General features: G+C 48.2%; 1 long non-coding RNA gene across 1 annotated transcript in view; it reads left to right on the top strand.

Annotated features, from left to right (window-relative positions):
• The first annotated feature begins 2,194 nt into the window (after window positions 1-2,194).
• LOC102253583 overlaps window positions 2,195-10,660 on the top strand; it is a 17,871-nt gene continuing 9,405 nt past the window's right edge. The window contains exons 1-2 of the long non-coding RNA XR_001362296.1: window positions 2,195-2,266; window positions 7,706-7,833. This is a non-coding gene — a long non-coding RNA (uncharacterized LOC102253583). The remainder of the gene's footprint in view (window positions 2,267-7,705; window positions 7,834-10,660) is intronic.

Below are 10,660 nucleotides of genomic sequence, written 5' to 3'. Positions count from 1 at the left end.
AGTCGCCGCCTCCGCCGCCGCTATAGTAGCCGCCGCCGCCGCCGCCGCCGGAGGATTTCCCGCAGAACACGGGGCACTGGGGGGTGGGCTGCTTTTTCTGAGACATCTTCTCTGAGGTGGTAGGAAACCCTGAAAGGAGGGCAGAGAGAGCATTATGGACCAGTGGAGAGAGGATGAAGGGGAGGAGGCAGCTGTAGCCATGGCAACCCATCACCAGGAGCAGCCTGCTTGGGCAGGCTTCATGCTCTCCTTGTTCAGATCCGGAGAGCTCTCAGCTGGGATTCCTAGGAGTGGTGCTTTTTGGGAAAGAGTTGCGTCCTCTCGCAGGAGGTTTTTTCCAAGCTCTACCTATATAGCCTGGTTAGTGGTGCCCATTCTTCTCTCCCCAGCTCTGCCTCTGGCCTCTTGTGTGATTTTGGAGCAAAGGACCCACACTCTCTCCTATTTCCTCACTTCCTGTAAAGTGAGGGGTTGGAGTATTTCATCTCTCAGGTCTCTTCCAGTCCCAACACTGAATCAGTGAGTGCAAATAGAAGAATACCACAGACCTTCACATAGGGTGGGGATTTTACTCATCCCCTGCACAACAGAGGGCTTGTTGGAAAACCAGAAAGCTGCGGTAACATATTCTCTGCAAAAACTTTTAGTTCAAGCTCTTGGTCTATCCCACTGAGCTTGGCCATCATCCCGGACAGTTATCAGAAAAAGGAGGCTCCCCCATGGTCCTGCCTGGACTCCGTTGGTCCTTTGGACCACCATCTCTCACCGGATGACGTCAGCCACCGCCTTTACCACTTGTGAAGTCCAACCTTGGTCTAGGGGACTGGACTAGTAGGAAGTTGGATCCCAGCATCTCACAAGTCATTTCCCTCTCTCTGTAAAACAAGCCTTGGGGTTCTGATGGCTCCTAAAATCTCTCCCATCAGCAGCATTCTCTGACTCATTCTCCCTCTACTCCGTGAGAGTAGGCTCCGCCCCTCCTGACAACCCAGTCCCAGGCCATCTCAGACAGTCTCCCTAGAGTGTCTCCCTGTGCCCAGCACCAGGCCTGGCCCCTACAGGGGTGCCTGAGAGACAGGAGATAGTCTTGCGTTGTGAAGTTTACATTCCGGCCAGAAGACAAGCAACACCATCTCCACAGCATCAGCCCAGCCCCCCTTTCTTTCCTGCCTGAATCCCCTCTAAGCACGAATACAGTTGGGAAGCCAGCGGTCCAGTAGCTCCCAAAGCAAAGAGAGACCTCGCCTGCCCATCCCCTGCTCTAGCCTATGCAGGCCTAGGCCAGACCCGCTGAAAAGACCAGGGCCAGTAAACCCACACTTACCCAAAGGAAGGTGAGTGAGGAGGGAGATGCTGGCTGTGTGAAGAGCACTGGAGCTTCTGAGGTTTTATACTCTAGCTGTGACTCATCTATTGATCGGGGCCAGTCTCTAGTGTTTGGCCTGTTACGTGACCCAGGTTGTCGCCCCACCCCCCTGTGATTGCACGCATTCATAGAGATTTTGGCATTCTTGAAATGGGCAGCCTAGTGTGTGACTGGCCCCTTTCTGATGCAACTGTGCAGCAGGCTGGGCAGGGGGATGGCCAGCTGGAGTGGATGACTGACATTGTTTTCAAATCCTCTGGCCCAGGGTGCATGCCATCACCAGAGGGCCATGCCTGAGGAGTATGTCCCTGACTGACTCTTGACATGGCCTAAGGGAATCACACTGGAGATTTCAGTCTTTGGCCGAAGGAGTGGGACCTTTCAAATCCCACAGTTTGGCTTCTGATCCCATTGCTAGGAAACCTTCATAACTCCAAAGAGAGCTTGCTCCTCTTTTGACAAATGTTTCTCCCCCAGGGTCTCCTGTGCTTTGCTGGGATGTTTCTGTCTTGCCCACCAGCTTGAGACAGTGAATGAAATCCTTGCACCCAATTCGGGGTTGTACACCGTGGATACTGCTGTAACTAATGGGACACTGGTGGCTACTTCGATTTGTTCCTGGGACAGCAGGTGTCTGTGACAATTGGTAATCGATACTGACTTTCCTTGCAAAGGAGCCAGCTAGAGATCAACCATGTGGTCCTTGCCACCACAGCCCTTTGGCTTTGGTGTCCTGTGGTCTTGTGTGGCAACAATGACCTCAGCCTAAGAGACAGCCATGGAAGGAATAAACTTGGGGTTAGGTGTCTGGGTTTAGGTGCCCCCTTTGGTACTTGCCAGCTGTGTCACCTTGACAAAGTCACAGCACCTTACCTGGCACCTATACACAGGAGACTCTGAGTAAGTATTTGTTGAATGAACAAGCTCAGTTACCTTGCCCATCAGATAGGAATAGTAACACCTGTTCCCTAGGCTTGTCAAGAGAACATAGTTGTATGCAAAGTGTGGGGGTGATGCTGTTCTTTTTATTGTTTCCTCCCATAACAGCACATTCTTACCTCTAACTTGGACTACCCTTGGACCCCCAGGTCAGGAGGGAGTCCATGGATGACTTGAGGCAAGCCCTTGTCTAGGAAAATAAAACTTTCCTCTTGACCATCCGCTCTGTGTATACAGAACAGCATGCTCCCCCTTCTTTCATCACTGGAACTCAATTGCTATTGTTTAAGATGCCACATTTGAACTTTGTTCCACCCAACTATGTTTTGTAATGACAGCTCCAATAATAAATTGGTGCTTAATTAAGGTGGAGTTTTAATGAAGCAAATGATCCCGATTAAGACCTTTAGAAACTGGTGGCACTCGTTTTCGTGTGGACAGCACGAACCCAGGTGAACGCAGGGACTCCCTCCTTAGATAATGGCCAGGAGGGAGATGGTAGGGCCTGTTGAAAAGGCAGGTTTCTCAGTTTGAAGCTGAAGCACATGGAAATTTTGGAGAGAAACGGCTGCCAAATAGATGGTTGCCGTGGGTACAAAACAGTTTTTTCAGTCGGGCTGTACCGGAGAGAGGAGCCTGTGTGGACCATGGTTCTAGTACTGCTCTGTGGGCCCATGTTGTCCCTCTGTGTGTTCTTTAGTTCTCAGGGAAATGTAAGGAAAAGAATAGTCAGCAGTGTGTGCTTGAGAAGGAAAACCTTTCATTCTGAAATCATGGCCTTCCTACCTTTATTTGTTGTTAAAATATCATTTCTTTTAAAAGTGATAGGAAATTATACATGTTTCTTTCATGTCCTTGTCAAAATGAATATATATATGTGTATATATGTGTGTTCTTTAGTTCTCAGGGAAATGTAAGGAAAAGAATAGTCAGCAGTGTGTGCTTGAGAAGGAAAACCTTTCATTCTGAAATCATGGCCTTCCTACCTTTATTTGTTGTTAAAATATCATTTCTTTTAAAAGTGATAGGAAATTATACATGTTTCTTTCATGTCCTTGTCAAAATGAATATATATATATGTGTGTATATGTATAGAGAGAGTGGTGTTATTTCTCTATGAAATTGCAAAGTTTAGGCACCTTGCCCTAGCCAGTTTGGCTCAGTGGATAGAGCACCAGTCTGCGGACTGAAGGGTTCCAGGTTCAATTTTGGCCAAGGGCACATGCCTGAGTTGTGGGCTCAATCCCCAGTAGGGGGCATGCAGGAGGCAGCTGATCAATGATTCTCTCTCATCATTGATGTTTCTATCTCTCTCTCCCTCTTCCCTCTCTGAAATGAATAAAGAAATATATATATATTTTTAAAAGTTTAGGCACCTCAAGTGCAGGTGACCTCAAAGAGCTAATAATCTTCAAATTACCCATGCTAATTTGGAGGCATTATGTTCTAAGAAAGATATGTGGGTTTTTTGTTTTTTTCATTCTATCAGGTTGAGGAGCTTAATGCTTTTTCATGAGTATAGCCAACACCAGTGTACTGGGCACTACACTAAGCATCAGGGAAGAGGCCGAAGGCTTTCAAAGCTGTGCATGGACCTCCTTGGTACATTTGGGTAGGGGGTAACTCCTTGTGTGCCTCTGCCACCCTACAGAGCATATAATAAGAAAAACCGAACTAGTCCATTTACTTTGTTAACTTGCAGAAAAGGCTGATACAACATAGTGCCGAGAGCAGTGCCGGCTCCTGTGGCTCTCAGCCTGAGTTAACCTTGCCTGGGTTGTGACTACATAACCCTGCTTCCCCATTTTACCCTCTAGACCAGAAGTCCCAATGGGCCATCTATGTGGACAGCAACTGGTGATCTCATTGCAGCATATCAGTGAGGAAATGATGGAAGTTTGTAGAATTACTACACTTAGGTATTTGAAGTTTTGTAAGACTTGGCAGGCCAGGCTTTTAAGATGTATGGCCTTTAGACATGTAACCTTACAGTGTGCTTGCGGCATGTCTGAGAGCTGCAGCCTGACAGACGAGGACACGATTCCTGCCTGGACATGTGTCCTTAGAGGGGACAGCCGTAAAGCAGATGTTGCACAGTGCGCTGTGTGGTGCGGGGCATTAATAGGCGCTCTGTAAAACCTGGTGGAGTTGAAGGGGATTCTGGCTTCCCATTGGCTAACAGCCCGGGTTTGAGGGACACATGGTCACTGTGCCCAGGCAATCCTCTGTCTGAGGGACGATTACAGCTCTTAAGTTTGGGGACCCTCAATCTGATAGAAGCCCACTCATCACAGTCTTTGAGTATCTAAAGCTATGCAGGAATGCTCACAAAGTCGTAATTGAGGGGAAAATGGCAACAGGTGGTTTGTAAAGAAAATGAACACAGGGCAGGCGTAGAGTTTGCAAGCCTGTAGCATCGTTTATTTCTCTTAGACGCTGGGCCTGGGAGGTATCTCAGAGCTCGGCCCCCTGTGGGCTCCCTGTCTCCCCTCTCTCCAGCCCTCCTGGGTGAGCAGTGTGAAGAGGTGGCTAAGTGGGGAGAACAGCTTAGAGGTCTGGGAGAAGGTCAGGTCCTGAGTGGCTCACAGCTCTGGAACTCCTTCCCCAGGAAGCTTCCTGAGAGGTTCATCCCACCCACTGGTTCCATCTCCCTGGCCACTTTCCCTCTTCAGGACTATAAGGAACAAGTGTACTGGTTCCAGCCTGCAAATAGCAGACCCAGTAGCCTTGTCTCCTTTTTCAAGTTGTAACTGTCCTTGAGAGGATGGTCTTCATTGGTTCTTTACTCTGCGGCCTACGTTTCATAGAGTTTATACCCCCCGGGGCTTGACCAGAACGTATGGACTCTTGAGACCCTTTCAGGTTCTCCCGTGGCTCTTTGCGTGGAGGAGGACCACAGCTGAGTGGTTCGTGGGTTCCCACATGGCTTGTGGGCTGGCATGCAGGGTGAGCAGGGCCCCTGGGACACTCTTGAGACCCTTTCAGGTTCTCCCGTGGCTCTTTGTGTGGAGGAGGACCACAGCTGAGTGGTTCCCACATGGCTTGTGGGCTAGCGTGCAGGGTGAGCAGTGCCCCTGGGATGTGCTTGCCTGGCTCAGATGCTTCCCATGTGGACAGACGCTCAGTTCATGGACTGCTGTCACATGTGTGTCTTGTTTATTCCTCACAGCAGTCCTGTGTGCTCAGTGATATTATATCCTCGTTTCCCAAATGGGAAGCGGCTCATAGAGGCTAATGGGATTCTCAAACTCCCACAGCCGTGAAGTGGCAAAGCCAGAATTCAGATTCAGATCTTCTGATCTTAAACTTTGCATTTTTTGCAAGCACTATGTAGCTCTTCTTTTTAGATCAGTACAGTATAGGCAGAATGAAGGGATGGTGCCCAGTCGGGCTCCGGTCCATGCCCTCTGGGAGACAGGGAACAGAATTTGCTCTCATGGATGCTCCCAGCTCCTTAGGGACAATTCCATGCACTGGTAGACTCAGGAGCTGGAAGGACATGCAGAGATCATCCAATCAAGCCCAACATTTGCAAAGATAGATGAAAAACTCAAGGCCCAGACAGGCTAAACTACTTCCCAAAGCTAAGACTAAACCAGGCTCTCAGCTCCCCTCCCCCAGCACCTCCTCCTCCCCCCTCCTTCCCCGAGATCCACTATAGATTCAGGGTGTGACTTTCTGCTTTCTCCTGGCAAGAGTACTTCCAGTGTTGGCAGCGAGACCAGGGAGTAGTTAAAAATGACAGTAAAAGTATTTATTGATGAGCTAGGCCTGGGCGCTCTAGCCTCTGGGCCTGGAAGTAAATTGCTGATTTCACAAGGCCCTTTCACAGATGGGCAACTGCAGAGAGCCTGAAGGCTCAGGGCCTACCTCCTGAGCTCATACGCCAGCTTTACCAACAGGGAGGAGCAGTGAGAAGTCCTTGTGGGCTCCAGGGTCTCATGAGGCCTCACAGTCCTTGTGGTCAGGCAGGGTCTCATGAGGCCTCGAAGGACTGTGTGCAGGGTGATCCAAGAATGTTGGCTCCTTGACCAGCCAGTCCACTGAAATCCAGGGGTGGCTAATCCATGCTGTTTTAATTGGATCCTGAGGCAATGGAATCTGGAAATCAATGTGACAGAAGAAAAAGCAAACCCATAGCCTTTTAGGCTCTTGGGCTTAAAGCTTTAACAGAGATAACTAACGTCCATGTGCTTCTCCTTTGCTGGGTCACTGACAAGATAAGTGCCCTTTCTGTTTTGGTTTCAAACCCAATTTTTTTAAAAGATATAAATGCCTTTAATGATGGAGATAAGTATAACTGATTGAAGCCTGGACTTCTCTTAATATGTAAAATGGGATACACAAAAGAAAGAAAAATGCCACCGAATCTCCATACCACACTGCGATGTTCACTCTCTTCTATCTCTGAAGTTCACAATGTTTTTTCCCCTTTTCGTACATTTTTATTCTCTATTCTCACACAAACACCCATGGAATGCTTTCACTTTTGTTCTTAATTCATTTTCTTCCTCCCGCTGTGGCCCTCTTGGGGAAAAAAGAAGCAAATGAGATGAGCACATTCAATTATTACAGGCTTCCTATTAGGAATATCTGTTTCGAAGGAGGAAGATGTCAAAAATTAACCACAGCATTTGGTAGTGGTCCAGCAAAAAGAAAATGAATAAAAATGTTTAGACTGTTATCATCCCTGTAGTCATGACCTTTGGGTAGGTCATAAGTCAACTTTGATCCTTAAGTGCTGCTTTCAGGAATCCCCCTGAGGCTGCCGTGGGCTGTGGTGTGACTCCTCTCTCACCCACAGACTAGTAACTAGGATTTACTACTGAAAACCAGAATCTGGATCCAGTCTGTGTCTTGACCAGTAAACCTTGTTCCTCCGACTTGCTGGTTATCCTTCATTCTTCAAATGATACTCCTTATTTCAATAGCTGAACTTGTAGAAGTTAGGTGGATGACTTGGGACAAATCTTCCCACTGCTTAACAGGGTGGAAACCATAATGACTTGGTTGCTAGGTCTTTATGGACTTCCTTTGGGTTTGTCCATGTGCTCAGAGACTTTTGAGGTGATGGCCTATGAAGTCACTGCCCAAATATGGAACAGGTTTCTAGAGCCTTCCCTTCTGGCTAAAAGGGCCATCCAGGCAAGAGCAGATCCTGTCTAAATCTTATTATTCCAATCTAACTCAGGGCTGGGCCTCCACGTGAATATTTGCTAAATATTTGTTGATTAGCCAAAGAGGTGACGAGAATTTGGTCTCATACTCAAGGACAAATGTAATCTGATTTAGTTTTCCATGGAAAGTAGCTTAAATAAATTGTCCATGGCAAACTGCTCTCCCTGTCCATCCCCCACCTTTCACTCAAAGTGCCCATTGTCTCTGCTTCCTGTTTTTCAGAGTATCTCTTGGATCATGGCTTTCCAGTGACCCTGTCCTCCTACGGCCCAGTGGTCAGCTTTCTGGCCAGACCTGAGGCAGCACCAGGGAGGCTGTGAGGTTTGCTAGTCTCCGGTGTGTTCTGAACGGTAGGGATCAGAATCTTCTCTCTTCTCAGAAGGTTTTGGGGTCCTGTTGGGCCTGTGCTCTAAACCCGGCCCCAGCGCCAATGACCTTCGAGCTTGGGCAAGGCACTGTCTCCTGGCCTCCATTTCTTCACCTATTAAGGCCATCTGACTTACTCCCTCCAGGATTCCTTTGGGCCCCTCCTCCCGTGGCCCCTCTCTAAACAGAGGAAAGAGAGATGAGGAGGGGCAGAGGCAGTGACAAGGAAGGAACCAGATGGGATGACAAGACCATGAGCTGTTGGGAAAGAGCACAGAGACTCTCATCCTCCCCAGGCGTCAACCTCGGGCTCAAATCGGGGGCATTAGGGGGACTTCTCTCTCCAAGAGGATTCCTGGCCAGAGCTGAGTGTGGAGGAGGAGGGAGGGGTGCAGCAGGAGGACCGGTGAGGAAAGTTGGCTGGGTTATGAGTAACCTTGCAGAGTGTCATTACCCAGGGTGGGTATAATTGCAGGGGTTTAAGAAAGGCATGTGGGCAGGCTGGGTTGCTTTAGATTTTCCTATTATTAGTCTATGTCATTTTGAATCCAAATAAGGATTAATTTGGCTCCTCAGTGCTCCTTGGCAGTGATTCCCCTAGGGTGGGGGGAACTGCCCCCTAATCTTCTAGGAGGTCATTCTGCTGTAAAAATGTAAAGAAAGAAAAAGTGGCCTCAGTACAAACTGAGCAAAGAAAAAAAAGTCACTCATAATTCCAGTATCCAAATACAACTGATGTTAAAGTTTTGGTAACTCTTTTTACATTGCTCTTTTTATGCATACTTCCCCTATATATAAACTCTTGATTTTGGGTGCTGATTTTCCATGTGACATTTTCCATGTGACCCCCATATTCCTATGTCCCTTCATAGTCTCTGTAACCATTCGTTTTAATGGTTGTGCTCTAGTGCCCACTCCTGTTGTTAGCACTTAGACCTTCCAGTTGTCCCTTGACCTCTGTACCCTTGAGAACTTGTTGAATTTCATTGGGTCGTCATGGTTGTCTCTCAGATAGACCGCTGGCAGGGACTTTATCTTCCTTCAGGTGCACAGTGTGGCTGCATAGTAGGTGAGGAGAAAGGTTTGTTGTGTGAGGAACCCCCAACCCTTTACTTCTCGTCTCCCCTGATTCTCCTGCGCAGAACCTGGTGACTCAGTTTCCCCAAGACTGTCTAACTACAGTGGTCAGCAAACTCATTAGTCAACAGAGCCAAATATCAACAGTACAACGATTGAAATTTCTTTTGAGAGCCAAATTTTTTAAACTTAAACTGTATAGGTAGGGACATTGTTATTAACTTAATTAGGGTACTCCTAAGGCTTAGGAAGAGCCACACTCAAGGGGCCAAAGAGCCGCATGTGGCTCGCGAGCCGCAGTTTGCTGACCAGGGGTCTAACACCACAGAGTCATCGTTTTCCCCCAAAGGTTGTTTTCATCTTGTCTCCTCAAATGCCATCTCTTCACAGACTTCCGGGCCAGGATTCCCTGGGGCTGTGTGGTCAGAAGCAACCATTTAGTGTATGTGAGGAAGTATGGGGACGGGGCAGAGAAGGAGTCGACAGTTCAGTAGGAATTTGGAGAAGTCAGGTGGGATGTTGAGTGCAATGCCAGCCAAGAGCCCATGGGACAAGGAAATGCAGAGAAAAGAGCAACTGGGAGCACCTTGGAAGAGGTGGGCTTAGAGTGAGGATCGGAAAGCAGGGAAAACTGTGGGCAGGTTTCTCTAGGTTTGGACTTTGGCTCCCATATTGTCATTATATGTATGCATACGTGCTTGTCCATGTGATATGTGTGCATATGTATATATCTATGTGTTGTGTGTACATGTGAGTATGTGTGTCTGTGTGATGTGTCTGGATGTGTGTGTATGTGTGTGTTTATGTATGTCTGTCTTCTCTCCTCCAAAGCCCTGCCCTCCATAGGGTTCAATATCTCTCCTCACACCCGACTCTTTCTCACAGAACCCGCCCCCCTTTCCTGGGAAGACACGGGATCGCGGGCACTCTTCCCAAGCCCCAGGGTTGCTCTCTGATTCTCACTTGTCAGCCTGCCCTCGGTGCCCACAGCAACTGCATTGTGTGAAACTAACTCACACCATTCTCCGTGGCACTGGATTTGCCCTCATTATGTCATTCTGCTAAACATCGTTAGTGCCCCATATTAGGATGAAACCCAGATTTCTTAGTCCAAAGGGCCTGTTGTGTCCCAGGTTCTGCCCACGTCTGATTAGTTCCCTACAGGAGCATTCTGCTCCGGACACCCCATACCCTGCTGAGCCAGGCTGCGCTTAATGCCTTCATAGCTTTCCCTGTGCTTTTTCCCGAGTCTGTGAATGTCTTCTTTCCTTCATTTGTCTAACTTCGACTTTCAATACTCCACCCAACATCACCTCTAAGAAGCCATCCCCAACACCCAGTCTGAGGGAGAGAGCATCTCCCAGCACAGGGATTAGACTGAGGTCTCCTTGGAAGGGCAACCTTGTTCAATCATTGTCTTGCGTCTCGAGCATCCAGCACAAGGCCTGGCGCAGCCCACAGTGAATGCTGATAGGATGGATGGATGAATGAATGCCTACTTCTGGAATCCTCAGTGGCCTGGATGTCAAGTATTTTAATCTAGGTGGGGAGGACATTAAGTGCCTGTCCTATTTTCACCTCCCTGACAAGATTGTTTGCTCCTGGAGGGCAGGAGTGGCCTTGCAGCTCTTGGTAAACCCGGAGCCTGTGAACATACCAGGCACTGAATCAATATTTATTGAAAGAAGAAGGAAGGAAGGAAGGAAGGAAGGAAGGAAGGAAGGAAGGAAGGAA

The sequence above is a fragment of the Myotis brandtii genome, unplaced genomic scaffold, assembly GCF_000412655.1.
Source record: "Myotis brandtii unplaced genomic scaffold, ASM41265v1 scaffold2454, whole genome shotgun sequence".
In the NCBI taxonomy this organism is placed as follows: Eukaryota; Metazoa; Chordata; class Mammalia; order Chiroptera; family Vespertilionidae; genus Myotis; species Myotis brandtii.
The sequence above is the reverse complement of the archived record's forward strand: the minus strand, read 5'-3'. Positions and strand labels throughout refer to the sequence as shown.